General features: G+C 42.0%; 1 protein-coding gene across 10 annotated transcripts in view; it reads right to left on the bottom strand.

Annotated features, from left to right (window-relative positions):
• brsk2a (BR serine/threonine kinase 2a) overlaps positions 1-24,863 on the bottom strand; it is a 176,363-nt gene that overhangs the window by 77,397 nt on the left and 74,103 nt on the right. For 2 of the 10 annotated variants that reach the window (XM_082539949.1, XM_082539948.1), the window contains exon 1: positions 23,007-23,106. The exons of 7 other annotated variants lie outside the window; for them this stretch is intronic. The gene's annotated coding sequence lies outside the window, so the exon portion shown is untranslated. Of the gene's footprint in view, positions 1-23,006; positions 23,107-24,863 lie in introns of those variants that run through there. One more of the 10 variants, XM_082539947.1, reaches the window with a different exon arrangement.

The following is a 24,863-nucleotide window of genomic DNA, read 5'->3' as shown; positions in this document are numbered from 1 at the left end:
ACCTACTGCCAGTGCCCCTTTCACCTGTCTATAACAGCACCCTTGGACAAACAGAAAAAAAATGAAAGCTGGAGTGGCAAGCGAGGGAAGAGGAAGACACCAGGATTTTGTCTGGCTCGTGGTGTGCTGAGTAGGTAGGCTGTCTTTGAACATAGGTTCAAATGTAAGGCTTCAGCTGAAAGCACAAAGGTTTGGTCCACATGAGGGGTCCATTTGCCAGCGCATGGCTCTGTGTGCGCATGTGAAGCAAGTATCTGTGCAAGTTTGAAGCTGATGTGTAGCATTCTTTAGATTCTCGCTACAGAAGAACTGTATTGTGATTTAGTATCACATATGAGTGGTTTATGAACCAAACAAGACACGCGCGTGTTTTTCACTGACACCTGCAATATACGGACAAAAGCAGGCTGTGCAGTGAAGGTTGCGATGCCACTGCATCAGCAAGTATATTGATGTCTCCTCTCCTTTGCCCTCCTCCCAAATCAATAGCATCAAAACTCTTGCCTTCACAACAGTAGAAGAATAATGGCACTGACCAGGGACTCGTGGGCAGAAGAGACCACTTGACTGACCCCCTCCCCACCCCACTCTAGCCTGTACCCCAGCTACACAATCTTTATTTTTCATGCACCCTTGTGATTAATGGCCTAATGTGGAGGGACTGCTGGAGGAAGACGCAGAGTGATAACTTTGGCCAATTGCTCGGTGAGCATCATGTGTTGAGAATTGTTTAAGTGCACTGTGCTGGAAGCTTGCTTGATGTCACAAATCTCGGCTGAGAAATATTAGTTTTAAAATAAAAGCTGAGCAAACTGTGCTGAGTGAGCTAGACAAAAGGTGTAAACAAGGGTTGAAAGAAAAGGTTTAAATGAAAAAGCACGAAGCAAGCAATAGGTCGCAAAAAGCAAAGAACATGCACATAGAGCATCCGCTGTACAGCACCTCTTTATCGCCAATGGGACAACTTAATTAACCGCAGAATGTGCACAGTTGTGAAAATCCCTCTAATCAGCTACTTTTCAAAAACTTAAAAAAAAAAAAAAAAAATCTGGCAGTGCATCTGCTTCTCTATATCACTGAGCCATGTGTCAGCTCTGATTTGGTAATGAACCTCTGGTCTAACTTCACAAGTCACTGTTTCAAGCTGCTGAACTTGCTGTCCTAAGAAATCTCTCTAATGGGTCCTAGAGTGTATTCATTATGACGGCATGTAGTTGGAACATTTTGAATTAAGCAACTTTTCTGGAAAAGATCTAATTGACATGAGACTGCTGGCCTGAAGAAACAATGTTTTTACCAATTTGACACATACATTCAGCCCACGCAACAATTTATGTGTGCAACACATTTCCCTGACAAACTTTAGCTCGTCTCTATTTGATACTGTTAGATATTGTTAATGATTTCAGAACAGTTCAATTCTGATTTTTATAAAGCACCAAATCACAACGTCAGTTGTCTATAGACACTTTACACTGGAAGCTAAAGACCCCATAGGATACTGGAGAAAACTCCAACAATCAAACTGCCCCCTATGAGCAAGCAGTTTGCAACAGTGGGAAGGAAAAACCCCTGTTAACAGGAAGAAACCTCCAGCAGAACCAGGCTCAAGGAGGTGCCCTGAGCATAGCATAGCAAGACCAGACAAAATACAAACTAAAGGAAAGGAAAAAACAAAAAATTTTAATGACATGCTGTAGTGGTATATAAACAACATGGGGAGTCAAAACTTGGCTTAGGGTCCAGCCTTAACTGAATACGTACCAGAATCAAGCTGAAAGACTGGAACTGACAGAGTCAGTTTATCTGACCCCACCCCCATTATTATTATTTTTTTTTTACCCTCAGGTTTTCCCAATAGGTCCTTGTTGGCATGTTTGCCTTTTTCTCCCTTCGCTTCAAGTTGTTTAAAAAATCAAATTTTTTCAAATTCAAATTCAAATTCAAATTTTATTTGTCACGTACACAGTCATACACAGTACGATATGTAGTGAAATGCTTGGACAACTGCTCGTGACCTAAAGAAAACAAAAAAGGAAAAGGCTATGAATAAGATAGGAAATAAATATGAAAAATTAAAAAGGGTAAATTTAACTAGGAAGGAATAAAATATAAATTAAGGTTAAAAATGAAATAACTGTACAACACAAATTAGAATGAAGGGTAAATTTAACTGGGAAGAATAAGATAAAATATATAAATTAAAGTTGAAAATAAAATAACTGTACAACAAAATACACAATATAGAACTATATAAGAATGTATGAAGAAATCTAAATATAAATAAATATATACACAATAACAGCAGCTGTACAAGTATTAACCGGAAATGAAGAATATAGTGACCAGTGTTGTGCAAAACCAAAGTCCAGAAAGTCCAGTGTGTGTGTAAGAACTGTATGTGTGGGTCAGTACTGTGTGGTGGTGTGATTGAGAGACCGTATCGCCTGCGGGAAGAAGCTCCTCCTCAGTCTCTCTGTGTTGGTCTTCAGGGAGCGGAATCGCTTTCCTGACCTCAACAGAGAGAACAGTCTGTTGTTGGGATGGCTGAGGTCCTTCACCATCTTCCTGGCCTTGGTCCAGCACCGCCTGCTGTAGATTGAGTGCAGGTCAGGGAGCTCGGAGCGGATGGTGCGCTCAGCTGACTGCACAACCCTCTCTAGAGCTCGTCTGTCCTGCATGGTGCTGTTCCCGAACCAGGTTAAGATGTTTCCCGCCAGGATGCTCTCTATGGTGCACGAGTAAAAGTTCCTGAGCACCTTGGAGGGCAGTTGGAAGTCTCTCAAGCGTCTGAGGTGGTAGAGACGCTGTCGGGCCTTTTTCACCACGGTGTTGATGTGACAGGACCATGACAGGTCCTGCGTGATGTGAACTCCGAGGTATTTGAAGCTGTCCACTCTCTCCACTGGGCACTCGTTGATGACGGGGGTCTGGTAGTTCCTCTCCTGCTTAGTGCTGAAGTCCACTATCAGCTCCTTTGTCTTACTGACGTTTAGAAAGAGGTTGTTCCTCTGGCACCAGTTCTCCAGATTCCTAATCTCCTTCAGGTAGGCCGTCTCGTTGTTATCAGAGATCAGGCCCACCACGACGGTGTCGTCAGCAAACTTGATGATGGTGGTGGAGCTGGTAGTGGCCACACAGTCATATGTGTACAAAGAGTACAGCAGGGGGCTCAGAACACACCCCTGGGGGGCTCCAGTGCTGAGAGTGGTGGAGGCTGAGACATGTCCGCCCATCCTTACTGCCTGTGGTCTGCCAGTTAGGAAGTTGGAGATCCACTGACACATAGATGAGCTGAGTCCCAGATGCTCCAGCTTGGTGGCGAGTGTGGAGGGAATTATGGTGTTAAATGCAGAGCTGTAGTCTATGAAGAGCATTTTAACATAATTCCCCCTTCTAGTGTCCAAGTGAGTGAGTGATGTGTGGAGGAGATGAGAGATGGCATCGTCTGTGGAACGATTTGGACGGTAAGCGAACTGTAGTGGGTCCAGTGTGTCTGGTAGTGAAGAAATGATGAAGTCTCTGACCAGGCGTTCAAAACACTTCATCACTACTGAGGTGAGGGCTACAGGGCGATAGTCATTGAGAGAAGCAGGGTGGGGTTTCTTCGGGACAGGAACAATGATGGACTCTTTGAAGCATGTGGGGATCACCGACTGAGATAAAGAGATGTTGAATATCTCTTAGGATACGACCTGGGATGCCGTCTGGTCCTGCTGCTTTCCTGGTGTTCACTCTCTTGAAGGCTCTCCTTACTTCATGCTCGGAGATGACGAGCACGTTTCCGGTGCTGGCAGTATCTTCCTGTCTGCAGCCGTTAGCGCCGCTAACACTAGCATTGTTGGAGACCTTAGCTGCAGCCTCGAAGCGAGCATAGAAAGTGTTCAGCTCGTCTGCCAGAGTCACGGCCGCGTTCGTCATACCGGTTGTTGGTGCTTTATAGTCCGTTATTGTCCTTAGTCCCCGCCACAGGCTCCTAGAGTCACTCTGTTGGAGTTGTGACTCTAGTTTCCTCCCGTAGCGCTGCTTCGCCTCTTTCACCGCCCTCCGCACGTTATATGACGCGGCTTTGTACGGGTCCATGTCCCCCGTCATGAGTCCCGTGTTGTAGGCAGCGGTGCGGGATCTCAGAGCGTCGCGGATGGTTTTATCCACCCACGGCTTCTGGTTGGGAAACGTTGTGATAGTCTGTGTCTCCACGGTATCATCCGCTAGTTTCCCGATGAATCCCACAACCGCTTCCGTAAACACGTTGACGTCATCGTCGGAGCTGTTTCTGAACATGCCCCAGTCTGCGTCATCGAGTGCGTCCTGTAACGCGGCCACCGATTGATCCGTCCAGCGCGCGACCTTCCTCTGAACCGGAACTTCCTGTTTCAGCCTTTGTTTGTATTTTGGCATGAGGAAGATGGCGGCGTGATCAGATTTGCCAAACGGGGGGCGGGATTGTGCCTTGTAGCCGTCCTTGACCGTAGTGTAGCAGTGGTCCAGTGTCCTTTCACCCCTGGTGGGGCAGGTGATGTGTTGATAAAAGTTCGGCGCTGCGCGTTTGAGGTTGGCGCTATTAAAGTCCCCCGTCACAATAAGCGCAGCGTCCCGGTGTTGTGTCTGGTGCTGTGTGAGTGCCTCATGCAGCTCGCATAAGGCGGTGACCGTGTCCGCTTGTGGTGGAATATAAACGGCACTTACAATGACCGATGTAAATTCCCGAGGTAGATAAAAAGGACGACACATGATGGACAGTAGTTCCAGATTTGGTGTGCAGGAGCGTGTGAGAGGAACAACGTTCGCACTGTTGCACCAGTTGTTGTTCACCATTAAACACACGCCGCCTCCCCTTGACTTCCCCGAGTCCCGTGTCCTGTCCATGCGGTGAACCGAGAAGAACTCGGCCGGCTGGATGGCGTGGTCCGGCACCGCTGGGTTCAGCCATGTCTCGGTGAAGCAGAGGAGATTGCAGTCCAGAATGTCTCTCTGGAACTTTATCCTGGCCCTGAGGTCGTCAAGCTTGTTCTCCAGTGACTGGACGTTGGCGAGCAGGATGCTAGGCAGAGGTGTGCGGTGTGCACGAGCTCTCAGCCTGTTCCTGACGCCGGCTCGCTTCCCTCTAGGCCGCCGCCGCTTCCCTTTGTTCTTCCTCGAGATCTCACTCGGCCAGCTCGGATCCGGAGTTAAAAACTTCGAATTGTGAGTACATTGTATACCAATAGAAACAAGAGTGTCACTGTCATACCTAATGTACCCAATGGTGATGATTTTGCCGATTTAGAAACGCTGAAAACTAACTTAAAAAGCAAAGACAAAGAAAAAGTGGTCGGAGCAGTCGTGACGGCAGCCGACCTCACCGGCGCCATCTTATAAATTAACCTGGCAAAGATGGGAAACCCCCAACACATGAGGAGAGAAACTCGCTTCTTCGGTGTTAACTTGTGAGAGCGCTCCAACTTTCAAAGTAGTCTGATCAGTGGCTGATTCATAAGTGGATATCTGGGGAAGAGCAGATAGGAGAGGAGTGGGACCCTGACTGAGAAGCTGATTTCCAATGCTATCAATCAACGACAAAAGTAGGAAACAAAGGAGGGAGAGAGCGTACATGAACACCCTGTACTCTCCTGAGCCTAGAAGAAGAAGAGCTTTATGATCTCCACCTGCTAAATGCACACAGGTAACAAGAGCCACACACAGAGTCAGTGTTTTCTGCTTTATCCTCCTCACAGCCCTGGCAACCAAGCAGTTAAAGATCATTACTGGATTAATTTCCATCTGGAAGCAACTACAAGGCAAGGAGAGCAAAAGATGAAAAAGAGATGTTCCCACTAGCACACCTCTCTCACTTTCAAATCTTGATCTTTCAGAAGTGCTAAACCAATGCAGGCAGATGGTAGTAGCTTATGCTGGCTTAGCTTTCTCTCCCTGAGGCGCTGGCTGTGAGAAGCTCATTGCCCTTAGGCACAGATCTGTGAGCCTCTTTCCACTTCTGCTCTCTAACCCTGACTGCTCTACATCAGGGCCACAGCCCTGCCCTAGGATCAGTGTTTGAAAGGAAACACAATGTGGTACTAGGGCTTCCTAGAGCCTTTTCTGACCATGTGGAAAGCCCTTGCAGCAGGGCGTGGGAATTCCCTCCACGAGGGCAAAGGGTAGAAGACACTTTCACGCCCACATCTTCACACCTTTGTACCTTTTTTGACTTTCCAGCACAAAGATAGACTAAATTATGCCGTCTTCAGTCTTCTTTGCTGAATAAATATCACTACACTGAACGTCTGCAATGTCAAACATCAGTCGGTGGTGGCTTCAACAAGCACACATTTTCATTGTATATTCTTGGGTGTGACAAAGTGACAGATACAGAAATATTATCATTATTATTGAGAACTGAGAACCTTCACAGACATATCATTATTATTATTATTAAAATAATGTCACCACATTGTTTGCTTGCATTTATAGAAAGGAAAGGCAGTGAATCCCTCCCACAGAATATTACTATGTGCCAACTATGTATCTATACTCATCATGCTATGCAATGCTATTTGTGAGAAGTCATATTTGCAGAGAAGAAAACACCCGACCTGGTTTAAAGATTTACCTTTTGGCCTGGCCCAGCTTTCTATTCCAATAAGTTTCTGCTTTTTCTCTCTGCTTATACAGTTACTCCACATCCTTTTCTTTGCTTTTTCCCTGCCATTTTCCCCTCATTCTTCTTCACCCCTCATTGTTTTCTGACTTATTTATCTCCACATTTCTATTCATCATCTTACCTATGTACAAAAAGAAAGAAAAGGAAAAAGTATACACCAGCACAAAGCTGTTGAGTCATATTGTGCGGGAGGAGGAATGTTGACGATCAAACAATTTTCACTTCGCTACTCAATGAATTCAGTTTCTCTCCCTCTCTCTGCTTCTCACACACATCATTTCTCGCCTCTCCCCATTCACTAAATCTGTATCTTCTCCATTCCTCCGCCTCTTCTTTCAGTCCTTTTGCATTTTCAGTCAGCCGTGACGTCTACCCAGCCTGAATTCCCCTGCAACCCTCTAAGCCCTACCAACCAAAGCAACAGCAACAACATCAGTAACACCAGCGGCCCAGACCAACAGAACAGCTTCAAAAGCAGGAAGAGCAGTTTAGCCCTGGAGTGATGGAGCGAGAAGGGAGGCACACTGACGCATGAATACAGAAACTGTTTATTTGGCCTGTGTAAAATAAGACATTTCCTCAGCAGCGCCAATATAAGTTAACTCCCAACTTAGTATTTTATTAATACTCCATACTAATAGCCTCCAGACAAAGTGGTCTCAGTTTACCTTTGATACTTTGAAACATTTTCATACAACTAAAATTACATTATTAAACACAAATTACATGCACACACACAAAAAGTCACACTTTGTATTCTTCATAATATTTGTTTTCTCTATGTGTTCACAGGTGTAGGTCGAGTATTTCAGAAAGCAAGCATGTTTGTTTGTAGAGCGAGGGAGGTACCAAAGCTGTGAAAACCCAATTTCATGTATACAACTGTGATTTGCATAACATTGCCCCAACAATCACAGAATGAAATGTAGCGAGGTGATGGAAGTTGTAGATGGCTTCAAGGTGGTAATCTATTTTACACATTCTGATACAAGTAAGAGAACAATTGTGAGCGTCGCCCAAGGGCAGTAAGAACAATCCATTTGGTTGGTTAGTCTTTCTGATTGGCATATCTTGCAAAATCCCCACTCTTTACACATTAGCCTTATCAGAATGTAAATATAGGAATGGAAAAGCTCATCACTTGCTTGGTGGAAGATGCAAACTTCACACCGTTGCTTCTGCCTACAAGGCAAATAAGCTTCATTGTCATTGAGGTAGGTGCATTCTGCCTTATGAATATTTGACTCCAGAAAAGGGGTTCCTGGTTTATGGCTTAGACATGTTGTGCACTTTACACATTTCCCCACATTTCCACAAACTAAGGTGGGTAAAGAATTTTCCCAAAGAGCCACAAAAGAAACTGGGAATGTTGTGCAGGACCACATAATGAGATTTAAGCAGAAATGAGTTCAGCTTGTTGTTTCGGCCCTCCACAACAGTCCCAGTTTCTCATGTGACTCCTTTAGAAAACTAATTGCTCAGCCCTTTGCTATGGTATTTGTAAAGGGTTCATGTTACACTTCCATATGAAACACTGAATTCTGCTACAGCTGTTTTTGTTAGATCAAATAGATACAATAAAAAGTCAGGCCAAACTATTGGCAGTGATTTTGTCCATTGTTCAGGAGGCTGTCTCCCCATTAAGCTGATCACAGGCAGTGATATCTTTTCTCTTTTGAATCTCGCTGTGGACATGTCATTGGGGATTCAAAATATTTGAGTCAGAATTCTGGACTGATGTGACTGGAGGTCAGGCTACAGAGCCAAGCGAGAGTGACACTGTCAGAGGAATGTTCTGCCTGAATCCTGAACGGGGACATCAGCGCAAGCATGAATGAAGACACTGCAGAGGAGATGAGAGGATAAATAGAAAGAACAAATACAAAAAAAGGCTGTGACAATGAGGACAGTGACAGGGAGACTGAGAAATACTGATAAGGATAGCTAAATCGAGAGATGCGTGGAGAGACAGTCAAAACACAGAGAAAGTGGGGCCTAGGAGGGCGGTGCAGAGAGACTCAGATCTATTTTTAATGTCTGACTGGGGATCAGCAAAAGGAATGTATAATTACAGCCTCATGAATAATGCAAGAAGGATTCTTTTAATTAGCCACACCAGACCTAAATGCAGCAACTGCAGCAGACAGGACAAACATGTGCACATGCACATGTACATACACATGTACACCCACACACACACTCGTCTACAGTGTTACAGTGTTTGGATCCAGACCTTTGGTTACGTCCACCCCATGCATCGACTGATTCATCATGAAACAGCACTTTCTCGAATGAAAAACCAGTCGAAACAAGGGAAACTACAGGAGGATCAACTACTAGCCAATCAGTGTTATGGGGGGACTCTCCCTGATGTCAAGCTGTTGTCAAGCTGGTCGTCAGTGCTGGGGAACTTAATGAAGTGTTTTCAATTCACTCTATTCTTAAAACCCTGTCTTAAAAGTCAAGAGCAAAGTCAAGATGTAGGCCTGGGTATGCACCAGTGATGACATCAGTGAATGATGTCATCACCCCAGAACCTAGTTAGAATGAAAGCAATGGATGGATGGCAGCCAACCAATCAAAGCAATGGCAGATTGAAGATGGAGACTAGGTCTAACGAGTGTCTGACATCAGGCTAGTAAATACATAACTGCATACAATAATGAGGTGCCCAATCAAAAAAAAAAAAATCTCACCAGTTTACACATGTGCCATGTTTGGAACATTTGTGTGTTAGCTCATCCTTTAACCCCTGGAGAGTGTCAGTTGATGCCTTGATTATGACTTTCTGATAGGCTTCACAGCCTCTAGACACTACTCAAAGAGCTGCACACTGTGTGACTGTCGTTTGTTAGATAACCCCAATATGAAAGCATGAATTATTAAATATCTGACTGGATAATATTACGAAACCTCACTGTAACCATAGAAAACATCCTGGCAGCACAAGTGTGGTTTTCTGTATTTTTCCACTCACATGCACACTGAATGCAAAGAAACATGGGAAAAAAACATTGCTGGCAAACAAGCCATGCAGCCAGGCCAATTGTGTGGGCTCGAAAGAGAAAAAAGAGAAGAAGCAATAAATCAAACCTTCCGCCACCACAATTCAGCTTGAGTTATTTCATTAATTAAAAGTGTTTGGGTTTTCCCTGCAACATCTTCATTATTAAACATGGGTCAAACCGGAATAGACTTCACCGAGAATGAGTTCTCGTCAGCCCGTCATATTAACTACCTTTCTTCTCAATTAAAACTGAAATGGATGGTCGAAGCTCAAACAGGAAAAACACAACTAGATTGTCTCCACACACAAAGAGAAAGGAGGAAGTTGGATCCAAGTTGGAACGACGCATCAAGAAAACGGCAGGATGTTATTCAGTTGTTATCTGGCAACTCGAATTCTCCCATCTTCAGAGTCTTAATTTGTAAGCTAATTTGTGGCTGGCAAAGACAGGCTTGAGTATGGAAGAGGATATTGGATGTAATTTGATGTCTCAGTACATCTTCGCTTGGTGATTGGAGTTTAATTGGCAATGAGGGTACTGCGTTCTCACTTTGGGGCTCGCAGGGGGGTGACGGCACCCACACAAACTGCAAACTCTGTTCCACACAACTGAAGTAAAACTGGTCATACAAAGATGGCTAGCAGACAAATGTTTACCTTGTTTGTGAAATAAAAATTTTTTTTAAAAAAGTATGACTAACTTTTCTGACATGCAGTCTTTTCATAAACAAGCAGCGGAATAAGAAAGTAACAGCAGGATAGCCTGTTCAAGGTGAGTATACACCCCACTATTATGGTCAACATGTTGTTATTACACATTACATACCAGTGTGTGGACAGAACGATCTATAGAGCTTCAGTGTGTGCACTTGAGGTAGCGGGCTACCCCCTGGTGTGTGACTTTGATACACACAGACACTTTTCCTGATAAAAAGTCAGCAGGTGCAAAAAAACAAAACAAACAAACAAAAAAAAAAACAATACTGGGAAGAGGAATCCTCTCAGCTTTTTCTTAATGCTTCTGACATCTTTGTAGTGCCTTCTTTTTTCAACTAGTGCTGCCCAAGAGAAAAGGTCAAAGTGTCAAAGCCACCATTAGTGCAAGACCCAATCAGAAACACCTCAAGGCATGGAAACAAGGGCAGGACGAGATTTATGTGTGTGTGTGTGTGTGTGTGTGTGTAAGAACTGTCTCACAAACACATGCAAAAAGCAACTATATTACTGTAATGACAACAATATACAGAATCCTGAAAATATCCATGCTGGGAGTAAAAACTATATGTAGAGTGACACAGGCTATCACACACAGACACACATATAGAGTACGAGCGGCTTCTCAGCTCTGTTACATTTTTGCTCATATTTTTTAAAAAAAGAAAAAAAGAAAAAAATAGGCTTTAATTAAGCTTTTAATCATTTGAATCATTTCATTTATTCACTATGAATCATGTGATTTTCAATCATCTTAATTCTTTACATGCTTTGGAGGTTGAAAATGGTTGAACCTGTACTTTAATTTGACATTTTAAATATACCTACTCTACAGTGATACGCAGGTAAAACAGTTATGACATCATATCTCAAGTTAATATGAGTTGTGACATACAATAGGTAACAAAATGTCTCACATAACTACACGTTTACAAACACGTATTTTTACCACCAGCGCAAGCACTGGGATGAGTAAACATGACTCATCTGATCTGGAACATTTCCCTGTTTTCTCTATTTTTGCATCTATGAATAATCCATCCATCCAGAACACAATCACACACAGTCATACGGGGTCATTTGCATATTACTGTATCTTAAAGGAACTTTTTTTGCCGTTTTACAGCTTCTCCTTTTGCCATTTCTCACCCAATTATACTTTCATTTTCCTCTCACTTTACTTCTCCTTTTTCATTTCAGCTGCTGTTCCATGATCCACAGTTGTATATCATTGCTTTCACTAAAACCTCATTAAGCCGTATGCTTTCACAGCAATCCTTTCTTACATAATGCCTAATATGGCTGCACAATTAATCGAATCTTAATCTTGATCACAATTTGGGCTCTCCAAAAATAAATGAACATGATTATGCAATGATGAAAATGCGTGCCCCACCAACAGAATGCAAATCAAGGGGTCACTAAATGACCATCTCATCACCTGCCTGAATGTGCCAATCACAGCTGTTCTCTAACCTGTCTGGCTTGAGGTTTCATGGACTAGTGTAGGTAGATCATGCTACATTAAAAGTCAGATATCCAATAATATTGAAATATTTGGGCCAGTGATGTTAATCAAGAAGAAATCATCGTAGCTCCATGCCCTCCTGGGTTTTAATTGCACCTTAGAACACATATGCATCAACACTACAATGAGCGGGTGGAGGGAGGTTTGGAGTCTTCTCCCACCCCCATTCTCTGCGGCCTGCTGGAGCGGGAGGGCTAGTAGGAGGAGTTGGCCGTCCGACTGCGGTCTGGGGTGTGGGGCCTCCCTGCTGCTGCGGAGTCGGGGTGGTCTGCCTCTCCCCACCGCAGGGAAAAGGGTAACACCACCTGGGTCTGGGTGCAATTCCCCCCTCCAGGGGCAAGGGTACCTAGACCCGGTTTGTAGAGTACGCTTGGGGAGTGTGATTGTGTGTACAGCGTCTCTTTATGTCTGTCTCCACGTTGGTTGAGTGTGGAGTGAGTGCATATGAGAGCATGAGGGTGGGAATGGATGTTTGTGTCTGTGTGTGCCTGTATGTCTGTGTCTATATGTCAGGTTGGGTATCAGACGCCACCTCTCTGGGGACACCTCAGGCCCTCCAAGGTTTGGAGGCCTATCTCCACCCACCACCACTTCCCCTGCCGGTGGCGGACTCCCTCAGGTGTCGGTGTGTTGGTGGTTCTTTGTGTCTGGGGGTGGGCGTCCGGGTACACACCGGCTCACTCCTTGGCGGCCGCTTGTCGGGGCCTGGGACCTGGGGCTCGCTCGGGCCCCTTTGGAGGTGGGGTGCCCCCGGCCTCTCGGCCTGGGGCTCGGTCACTCAGGCACAGCTGGGGGCCGGCGGAGCTCACGGGCGCGTCACTGCAACTCCCCCTGACTTCTGCTCCGCGGCTGCTGGGCGAGCCCTCATCTGGGACTCTCCTCAGCTCTTACTGGAACAGTGGCGCGGCTGCCCCTCTGTTGGTCTTCCATGGTCTCTTGTGTTCTGGGGGCCTCTGGATGTCTGGAGTTTTGATCTCCTCCATACCCGCTTCACACCCTGGAGGACGGGGCTGTGGCCCCCCCACACTCCCTAGCAGATCATTACATGGAGAAACCTTTGGAATGCAAGCATGCTGATCCACACAGGTATGCACACATGGGTATTCACAGACGCGGACTAAAGCTTTCTTGGCTGCTGCCTCAAAGCACACTGTGCGCTGTCTATCTTGCGTACTGCACAATATCGTTTATTATTTAGTAAATATTGATATCTATGACTAGCTAGTTTATTGTGATGGTGCTTTGTTTTCTCTATTATTATGTTGCTCTTTGTTGTTTGCTGTCTCCTCTGTTTGTTTTTTTTGTTTGTTTTTGTTTGTTTTTTTCTCCATACAGGTGACCCAGGAGTTCTTTTTTTTTCTCTCTCTCTTCCCCCCCCTTCTCACCGTCTCTTCTCCCCTTTGGTTTTCTTTCTTTCTCTCCCCCTCTCTCTCTCATTCATTCCCCCTGTCCTATTTATTAAAAAAAAAAAAAAAAAAAAAAAAAAAAGACAAAGGATGAACTGAAGCTCTGCCATCACGTAATGTCGCATACTGCTGTTTCTGATGTCATTTAGAAGAAAAGAAAAAAAAAAAAAAAAAAAAAGAAGAAATCATTTGCAAACAGTGTTGTGGAGTTTTCTACACCACAAAGCAACAGAACTAACTTATTCAACCACCTCAAAACACACCACAACAGTACAATGAATGCCAAGAAAATCAGAGCAACAGTTGTTGATAAGAATCGTCCAGCATCAGCTCAGACATCTTTAAAAGCATCAGAGTATCCATCCAGCTCACAGAGACACTTAAATATCTCACCAATCCCATTCTATTTGTCCAGTAAAGTCAGTATGTAAAGAAGCCTTCAGGAAATGGTCAACTTAATGGGAAAAAGTTACATTATCCTCTTACATCTTTTCCAAGATGGCAATATCTGTGTCGTACACAAAACATTACAAGGGAAGTAGAGCAGGATCTCACAGCTGCCTGCCAACTTCAGTCACATCCATCGTGTAGGTATTGTATTATGCATACAATAGAGTGAAAGTATTCATATTTTGCTTTAGAAGGTGCATTTAGGTGAGGTACTGTTAATTATAACATTGCTCAGCAATGTAGCACAATGTAAAGGTGAAAGCAGTTAACTGTCAGTTTAATTTTCTGTTATGTTTTCACACAATGATTTTACTTATATTTGATCTCAATGCAAAGATTTATAAAGATCTAAGAGCAGTGTTCTGTTTGCATAAAAGTGTAATAAAAATATTTTTCCTTATTTAAATCAATGAATAGCCATGGGAAATAATTGTGATCTCAATACTGATCAAATTAATTGTGATTATCATTTTGGTCTAAATCATGTACTCTAACATTTTTCCACATCCAAGGGATGCTGAAGATACTGAAGATGAAGACAGAGTTGGAGATGGTGCACCGTGTAGAAGAACAGAATACATAATGAGTTATGGAAGATTTCATGGTGGGAGGAAGTGCTGGTAGCCAGCAGCCATTGGTGAAGCTGTTGACATCTCTGTCAAGAAGCGGGATAAATTAAGCAACTCTTCTCACTAAATCAATGCATCAGCAGCCGCAAACTCATTGCCCGAGCAACCTTTGTATCTCAACAGAGCAACAAGGGAATTTCTAACAACCATCGAGCAGAAACTCTTTGTCTCTGTGTTGGTCTTTGACCCCTGTAGATTGAGTGTCTCATTGTCACTGCTTCACATATTCCCTTTACCCCGTCTATCAGTCCCCTCTTCCTCACCTTACTCTCCTTTTTTTGATCAGTAGATATTGTCTCATCTCTCATTTTCCTAAGAGACACATTGTAAAGAGGGATAGCTCTGCTCTGCTGCATCATGTGTTCCGGTGGTTTCTGTGCATGCGTGTCTGTGTATATGAGCAAACAGGAAAAAACAAAGCAAAAAAATATCCAACTCCAAAAGACAATACACAAAAAGATAAAATATTACTAAGACAAAGAAAGCTGGGCACTGACCCTGCTTGAACACTCGCCGGCTTCTCTGTAATTATCACTGTGTGTTTGTTTGTGTGCGTGTGTGTTTGTGTGTGTGCACAAGAGCACACATGTTCTCCTGTGAATGAAAATGAAAGCGATTCTGGAGACAATCCAACTCCCAGATTGCCTGCTTGCTCAGAGTCTGCGCTCACGTCACAGAACTTGGAACGCTGCCTTGTACAAAAAGAATAGATACACTCAGGCCAGAAACACACACACTCACACAAATTAAAGTACACAAAGTGGAACACCAGGGGCACTTCACCAAGACTCCATTTCACCTGGCCTTTTTATTGAACAAAGGGAGTGAGATGTTTAACAGAGCTGTAAGAAACCTCTGCCTGAATATCAAAAAGAGATCATTTTAAAAAAAAAAAAAAAAGGAGAAAGTTTGAAAAGTATGTCCAGTTTGAGCAGCAAACTTTACCAGAAGTTTATCGGAAGAGACAGAAGGACAGACATATGAAGAGAGAGAGTCAGAGAGAGAGAGAAGTTAGCATGCCAGGTACCAGCATCAGGGAAACAGAGAGCAGAGAGAGACATCTGTTCAACACAACTTCAGGGGGCTTTTACTCTGATGTCAGCCTGTCACCACATACAGGACCGCAGGAGTAGATGCATGCTGAGAGCCTGAAGAACATGAGCCACACACACACACACACACACACACACACACACACACACACACGATCTATAGCAAGCATTGTCTCACTTCATTTCCATCTCCCTCTCTCTCACACAGCTATGGATGAAATCGCAGCTAAAACCAGTGAAACCAAATCCTAAAGAAAGTAAAGCATCACGCTGCTTTATCCTCAAAACCTCTCACAAATTTTATGCAAGTTTTTGAAAACTTCCTAAAAATAGTGAGCGAGCGATAAGTGCTTTTAATAAGGGTTTTTGTTTTTTGCAGAGCGTGGGTGGATGGGGTTATCACTTTGTATACTAATTTCCCAGAGTGCATTTGAAACAGAAAACTAATCAGCAGTGTTTCTGACAAATAATTAGATGTTATGTAATTGATAAAGCAAACATGATAAGACGTAGCCAGCTTCAGATAATATACATGTGAGCTTTTCTTTCCTTTTTATAACAATACAAACATGTGTTTTTGGACGGTTCTTACATTTTCTGTAATCTTAAAATCAACATGTTTAATCAATAATGTTAATCTTGCTTAGCTGCAGCAGCGAACCAGACAGTGTGGCTACAAATCTGGACTTCATCCACAGGTAGCTCATTAATTACCACAGTAGAAATATGTAATGCATAGTTTAAAAAAGATTATATTTAAGAAGCACTTGGACAGGAAAGAATTCACAAACAAGATAAAAATCAGCCTTTTATTAAACTAACATTAATCGATGATCTTTGTATTATTTTCATTAGTTGCGTTCTGTTTTCAAAATGTCACCACCTCCTATGTGACACTTGACTGGAGCCTCTGGCTCATTTCGCTCACTATGGCAGCAGTGAACTTTTAGAGATCTCTGATAACAGTTTTGTTCGCCTAGAAAGCCATCAGTAGGGAAAATACTGCAGTCATTAAAACTATAATGGTACAGTCAGAGAGACTGATGATGTATTGATTAGACCTCCCCTATCTGTGGTGCTTTACACTGATAACAGACCCATATAATGAGGATGGTTACTGCATGGCTGTTTGCCCGCCTATACAAATTTAAAAGGCACTTTCTTGGGTATAACTGTTTAAGTGCTCATTAATTGCACACAAATATTTAATCAGCCAATCGCTTGACAGCAACATGGTCAATATGACCTAAAAAAAGTTAAGGATCAAAACGGGAAAGAAAAGCAGTTTAACTGAATGTGGCATGATTGTTGGTATGGTTTTCCCACATAACTATCTCCTAATGCTCGAGGTCAATAATGGCAATATAAATAACCTTTTTTATAACTCAGGTATGCAGAAGAACATCTCTGTGAATGGAAAACATGTCAAACGTTGAAGCAGATGGGCCACAACAGCAGAAGACCACACAGTGCCATCCTGTCAGCTAAGAACAGGAAACTAAGGCTAGAAATTTAAATAGGGTGACCAAAATTGAACATCAAAAGTTTAGAAAAACATTGCCTCGTCTGCTGAGCATCAACTTCTGTTCTGATATTCAGATGGTTGGGGTCAGAATTTGGCATAATTAATATGAAACCACAGGTCCATCCTGTATTGAGAAATTTTTTTTTGGCGTGTATGTACATTTCACCTCTATCAGAGGGCTATCAAAGTTACAGTGGGCTATCAAAGATCTGAATCAACTGTGTGGCAATATGAACCAGAACCTCTGAGGAAGGTTTCCAGCACCTTAATTCTTCTTGTCATAAATGAAACAAAGAATTAAGGTTGTTCTGAAGGCAAAAGGGGTTCCAACCTTGTCCTGTATTTGTATATAATAAATTTTTACGTGTGGTTAATACAAGAACTTACTGTTAATTTGTACAATGAAATGATCAAATCACTGTATGGATGGTTTCAAAATACGAGTCATGTTTGCTGTGCAAAAAACTGTTACTGAAAGTGTGTGTCCTGCAATAAATGAACCTTTCACCAAAGCATGATGGATATTTATAGGCCAGTCTGGGCATACAACATCATTTGATGGTCAAAGACAAAAATGTGACCATTCAAACCCCTACCCAGTCATTCTTTATCTGAAAAGGATTCCTTTCACCAGCGTCACACTCATGACTCAGGTGGGGACATGGGGTCATTTCATCATTCAACAATCAAATCTATTTGAGTGAAAAAAAAATCAAAAAAGGGAAACTTAAAGTCAGTTGAATTCTATCGTGGTTTAGAAAAAATTCTTTTCATTTTGAATTTAATTCTAGCAACATGTTTTAAAAAAGCTGGGACAGAGGCATGTTTACCACTGTGTTGCATCACCTTTTCTTTAAACGACACTCTAAGCTTTTGCAAACTATGGAGACTAATTGCTGTAAGAATTCTGAAAGAAAAACCTTTTCCATTTTTTGCTTTAGACAGTATTTTAGCTGCTCAACAGATTGAAGCCCCCTGTTGTGCATATTTTTCATCCTCTCTGGGATGCTAATGCTAATTTATTAATAGATGACAGGGTTGTTCTCTGGGTGTCTTTGAATGTTGCCTGCCTTTCGTTGTGTTGTCTCTCAAGATGACCCTACAATGTTTCAGTGATGCTGAGGTCTGGACTCTGGGCATTGGCAGTGTGTTTGGGATCATTGTCATACTGAAAAATTGAGCCGTTGCCACCAAGGTTTCCAGGTGGTATTGCATGATGGATCGAAATCAGACAGTACTTTTCTGCATTTGTAATTCCATCAATTTTAACAAGATCCCCAACAGCACTTGCTGAAATATCTCTCCAAACCATGACAGAGCCTCCACCATGTTTTACAGGTGGCTGCAGACACATTTTGACACTTTCAAACATGGATTATTACTCCATAAGACGAGTCATTGCTGATTTTCAGTCCAGTTCTTGTGCAAGTTGACAAATACCTAAGCCTTTTCTTACTGTTTCCCTTCCTCAAAAATGGCTTCTTGACAGCCACTCTTCCACTGACACCATTTATGATGCTTCAGTGAGCAGTAGATTGATCAACTAAAGAACCAGATGCATCTCTCAGATTCTCTGTCAGGTTTTTGCTGGATTTTTTGTTCCTATTTTTAAGGGCATGACTTTCAGATACCGTTCATCTGCTGTAGATAATTTTCAGGCCTGTCAAGTCTTTTGTTCTCGACTTGTCTGGTTTCCTGCGATTTTTGAAGGATGCACTGTACACTGTGTTGAGATAATAACTCTTTGGGAATCATCTTGCTGGCCCAAAAATACACTTTAATGCCTGGCAACTTGTATTTTTGACATTTTGTCTATTATGTATAGACACAACACTGGTCTATCCCTCGAGAAAGTAACTTAAAAAAAGACATAAAACATTTCCTTGGAAAATGGTCTGTACAAGGACTGAACTGAAAAGGTGTTTAAAAGCAGCCAATGTCCAAAGAAAAACTTAGGAGGCCCTTTAGAAAGTCAGAAGAACTTTGCTCAAGACCATTTTAAAAATTACAAGTAAATCTGGCCCCTTGGAAGCGAAACATAAAGGAATGAGGGATGGGTCATGACATTTTTACTTTACTTTATGTATATTTCTTTCTTTGCATTTCTAACTTTGCCAACAAGCTGTCTGTCCTAACAGTGGTCCATATAGAGTCCATATAGAAATGTTTTTCTATTCTTAACTTTACTACGCCACCATAGCAAAGTCAAAAAAACCCAAAACATTTTAGTTAACTGACAAATCAAACAACATAAAAAAGCAAAAACAACCAAAAACTGTTGTGCGCTACAAAAAAAATGAACAGGCAATGTTGTAGTCATATGTTTAACTCAAATTCATTTTAAGTGCTGTGTTCATGTTGTAATATCTACTCGGGACTTTATAAATTTCCCCCTTGACAAATAATTGCCAATAATAAAAATATAAATATACTAAAAATAATAATGAAGCTAATAAAAATTAAACTGAATTTCAATATTTTCACACAAGAAAAAAATCAACTGAAATGAGTAAACATAGCCTGGAAACTAAAGTCAACTGAGAACAATGTGAATTTATTAATTATAAAGAAAAAATTAAAAATAAAAACAAATAAAAAATACTGAATTCTTATTATTCTGCCCTGCAGTGATTTCAACCGCAGAATAATGTTTTAAAATGCAGAGCTGCACGAGGGCCCCGTTGCTTTTTTTGGACTCTATTAATCTTTTAGTGATATTATGTATCATAGATGATGAAATTCTTTGCAAATTTAAATTGAGAAACAGTGAATGAGAGCCTACATGGGCATATGGCATCCTTCTAAAAGACTCAGTCTTCTCTGGGATGCTCTTTTTACACCTAATTAAGTTGATGATTTGTTACCAATTTATCTAATTAGTTGTGAAAAGTTACACCAGGTGATTTTTTTTGCATCAAGTTTATTGTCTGTTGTTACACTGTGGCATCTATTTTCAAATTGGGTGGAAAAAGCATTTATTAAAATAAAGAACACTATTTCACTTTACATGTAGTGCAGCAACTGCCAATCAAGGCGTCAGAACAACCGATCAAGAATCCTCTCAGGCACTCATGACAGATGGAGAGGTTTGAGAGAGGTGAGTTCATGTCAAGGGCTTTGCTTGTATCTAGCTGGGTCAGTGGGGGGTTGCTACAGCGCTTTTATAGAGACAAGACGAAGGCAGAGGTGGTTATTGAGGATACTGATGTGAGGCGCAGACCTGAAAATAAATTACAGAATTTGCATACATGCAAACATTACACAGTACTCAGTCACTTCTATCTCCCTTGTTTGTGCATCTCTGGACTCAGCAGGGCATGTCGCCAGAGCCCAAACGCTGTATGTGGAGAGATCAGGTCAAAGACACACACACACGCACACACACACACGAGACACGCTCTGCCTGAAGCTGATGACGCAAATAGCCTTATAGCTCTGTCTTGGTGCAGCGCTCAAGTGTAAATAGGGAGGGACAGGAGGAAAAGAAGGGTGTAGAATGAAAGAGAGGAGAGGCAGGAACAGAGGAGTTTTAGTTGCTTCTATAAGTGGAATGCAAACTTTCATTTAAGCATAACCAACACACGCACACACACATACACACACACACACACACTGGCCACGGTCATCAGGGAAAGTGATTACTGCTAATCTGTATGAGCATATCATCTGTAACCCAATAAAGTGATTAGTTTCTTAGTGTCACACGGATGGGTTGGACTAAGCGAGTGAAGAGGAAAGAGAGGAAGACGCTAGTAAAGGAGTGTGTGGGGTGACATGGGGTGTGAGGCATCAGTACTAGCTCCAGCCAGATGGGGGCTCCCTTTTGCATGCACTTTTTCCTCACATGTATCTTGCACTCCTGTTTTTCTTGCCAGTTTTTAATCACACTCTCTTCCCATTTCTGCCACAGGGTTCTTTGCAACTTTCTTTGTATTTGATGCCTTTCAACTTCTTGTATTTTCATGATCTTCTGGAAGTTTTCTACCTGCCCTTGTTTCCCCAATTACTTTCAATCTCACCCCCATTCTGTCTTTCTACCTTTTCCAAAAAGTTGATTCTGTTAATCTGGACGTAGCGTTTTCAGTGGGAGTAAAGTTTTGTGACTCATCCAAGTAACTTCTTCCATCTCAGCTGACTGAAGGTTTTCCCAACCTTGTAAACAGTACATCTGCATAAAGACTGAAACCAGCACCACTGACTAACAATGGACTGTGAGGTCAGTTTCTGGATCATTAATATGCAAATTATCATGACCATTTATCAATGGCCATGAGTACCATTCACAAATAGTTGGGGAATGACAGCATTGTAAGAGGGTGAAAGATATACCCTTAGGCCCCCTCCTCAATTTAGACATGGTCTTTTCCTTTTCACATAAGCGGGCTCTTTGACTCCGCGCTCAAACCAGCGTTCCTCCCTGTCCAGGATGTGTACATCCTCATCATTGAAAGAGGACCCACTGACCTGTAGGTGCAAACAGACTGCGGAGTCCAGGCCTGAGAAGTTAGCTCTTCTTTATTGTGCCATCCGCTTAGCCAGAGATTGTTTGGTTTCCTCAATGTATAAACCACAGCAGAAACAGTGAAACACACAGTGTAACCAACCAGTTCACAGAGTCACAGGGACCCCATGAGAAGACAGCAGTGATACGACCAAGAGTGGTGTGAGGTGTGAAGAGCAGAAGTAGAGGGAGACAAATTGACTGAAGTGAAAAGCAAATGGTTACACAGCTCAACAGAGAGATAGAGGAAAATGTTACTGAGAAAGGATGTAATATATAGTTGGTGCCCCCTGTCTACTAAAGGACAGCAGTGTAGTGGGAATGCCACGACTTACACTACTCCACTTATGCATATCACCGTACTTCAGAGCTCCACTCCGCTGTATCACAGACACCTATGTACGCACACACTGAACACCTACACTGAGGTTTTGCAGACACGTAGCCACTAACCAGAAGACATTCATTTTTATGACATTTTGGACATGTGACAATCATGATAAGAACCTTGCATCACATCACTAAGGCCTACAGAAAGGTCTGCAATCATCTGACAACCAGAAGTCAAGAGGGAAAAACTAATATTCCCCAACAGTTACAAGTAGTTGCTGGGAAAAAGAATTCAAACCCACAGTGAGAGAGAGAAATTTACAAGTTAATGACATCCAAAGGAGAAATACAGCAAAAGTAAAATACATATCCTATAACAATGTAGTAGTGACAAGCCTACGAGCCCATATTGATGTTTTCCCCATTTGAGCTCTGTCTCTATTTATAGATCCTCTTAGTCCTCCAGGAAGCTTGTATCACTTGATGAACAGCACCTCATCATTACAGAAGCCTTGCTAATGCATGAAAGACCTCTTAAACAATCAGTTCAAGATATTTTATTGCACCCAATTCCCCTTTCGGAGTCTTTTAATAAAGTGGTAAGTGAAAAATCGCCTGTATTGAAAGTTAGCAGAACTCGTTATTAATTCATTGTGTCACTATTTCACACCAGTCTTTTAAGCTAGAATAGACTGTCTCTCACCTGGCAAGTCGTGTTACAGAGGTGGCTTTTCAAAACATCCATTAAATCACTCATTAGATTTTATATTTCTTGTTTCCTTGTTTCTCTACAGTTATCAGTAGAAGAAGCAAAAATAATATTATCTAAACACAGGATGTAGTGTCAGCCTTAACCTTTTTTTTGCAAAAAACATGTCTTCTTTTATAGAAAAAGGTGTTATAATTGTACCCTCTCTTTCTCAAATACTGCAGGAATTAGCTTTTGTGACCAGAACTGGACAGAAGTTCTAGGCATAGGTCACATTTCTTTTAGCTTCTGTCTTTTGAAAAAACACTTCAACGCTAAACTAGGGCTGGGCGATATGGCCTAAAATCCATATTGCGATATAATTTGAAGCATGTGTGGTAACGATATATATCGCGATATATTCTTTTCTTCTGTATAACGTATTTTCCACACTATAAGGCACACTTAAAATCCTTTAATTTTCTCAAAAATCGAGTGTGCCTTATGTATTAATTCTGGTTGTGCTTACTGACCTCGAACCGATTTTGGCGTGCAGAAATCTGTTAAAAAATGTTTTGATGGATCGTCAGAGCATTACGGCTGCCGTAGTGAGGAGCTTCGCGGAGTAATCTGGGTCCAAAACTCCGTCTGTTTCAGGTCCCAAAGTCAAACGAACACAGAGTTAAAAACGGTCTAAATTCTTTCATCTTTAATAAGCAGCGTTGCTGCTTTACCAGGTGTAACAATTAAGTTTAACATCCAGGCATCCATGAAAACAGAAGTTATTAAATTTAACAGAGTTAGAATTAACAGGAAGTTAGCTCGCTAGTTTCCACCTAAACATGACATACCATGTTCTGACTGAGAGATTTTTGAAACTAATTCAAACGTACAGCTCTGCTACCACTTCCAACATAAATGAAGACAGAAAACTAAACAGCAGTGACGTTTGTAGGGTTACTGAAGTTGGACTACCTGGTATATAATGTTGTGCTACGTGATTGCTAGCAACACAGCTATGTTAGCATAACATTAGCACAGTGAAGCTGGAGGATGAACGCCAACTTTTTTCCACTCGATAAAAGTTAACGTGAGGGATTCTGGTGGTTAGGGACAAATGCAATCGCATATAGGGTTGCCAACTCCCTGAAAAATAAATAAGGGACACCTCGTGGCCAGGGCCGGGCGACCCAGTTGTCTTCACCCTTCCCAGTGTGGTGAATTTTCTAGCTCTTTTTTCATGTGTGAAATAATTTTTTTAACCATTTGACTTGAAGTTGATTTAAGTAGATGCATATTCTATTCTTTGTGATATGAACACATGTGAAACAAATGATCATTTAGCCATTTATTTTTAGCTCAAAATGACAACATTAACACAATAAAACAGGTCTCCTTCTTAAACAGAAGCCTGTCATGCTTAACTTTTGAGAATATAAGTAAATCTTTCTTTAAAAGAACTCTGTCCTGCTTAACTTAAAATAATAGAAAACAATAGAAAGAAAAATATTCTTGTAACAGTGCACATTTAGTGCATTTAGTACAATTGGCTTCAGCTGAGGTATTATTTCAGCTTTTCTAATGCTAATCAGCTGCTCCTGTTTGTAAACCCGCTTGTTCCCATGATTACGCATCATAACTCATCATCATTATTCATCTATGTATTACTTTTATGTATTAGTCATCAATTTGTTGTAATCATCTATCCTTGCAGTTGTTTATTACACAAAATAAGTTATATTATCACACTTCTGGCCACATAGCACTGATATTCACTGCACATGCCCATATTAACTTTTTCCAGCCAGGTGTTTTCCTTTTCCCATTCTTCCCTTTCTCTGAGGGGAACAAACATTGCTGCTCTAACGCTGGGCTCACACTGTGTGGTTTTAGGCCCATTTTGAGCCGATTTTTGACCGATTTTGGCCTTCATCGTGCATCGTGTAGTATACGTGGGGTGACGAGAAGCGATTAACACCTCACGACCAGCTCCCGATTATCAATCGCTCGTGAGGGTGTCACCACAGCCGCTCACACTGCTCACGCGCAAACACGTAAACGTCGGTGAAAAAGACGGAGCAGCACGGCTGTGCAGCGTGTGATCTGGACACAAGCGATGGAGGCACAACTTGTAGAACTTTGGAAAGCTCATCCGAGCCTTTTCGATGTGGCATCACAAAATTATCATGACCACAACAACCGTGAAAATAGTTGGATTTACATTGCTGCTCAATCACAGCTGCCTGATCAATGTTTTTTATTAGCAATTTAGCAAAGTTGATGGTGGTGGTGTGCGTGTCTGTGTGAGTGAAAGACAGAGAGAGAGAGAGACAAATTTTCTGTTATAACCTTCATGTTATGGAGACACAGTGTGAGCACTCAGGTCGCAT

The sequence above is a fragment of the Aulonocara stuartgranti genome (genome assembly GCF_965226115.1).
Source record: "Aulonocara stuartgranti genome assembly, chromosome: 7".
Lineage (NCBI taxonomy): Eukaryota > Metazoa > Chordata > Actinopteri > Cichliformes > Cichlidae > Aulonocara > Aulonocara stuartgranti.
Note: the sequence above shows the minus strand (reverse complement) of the source record. Positions and strands in the feature narration are given on the sequence as shown.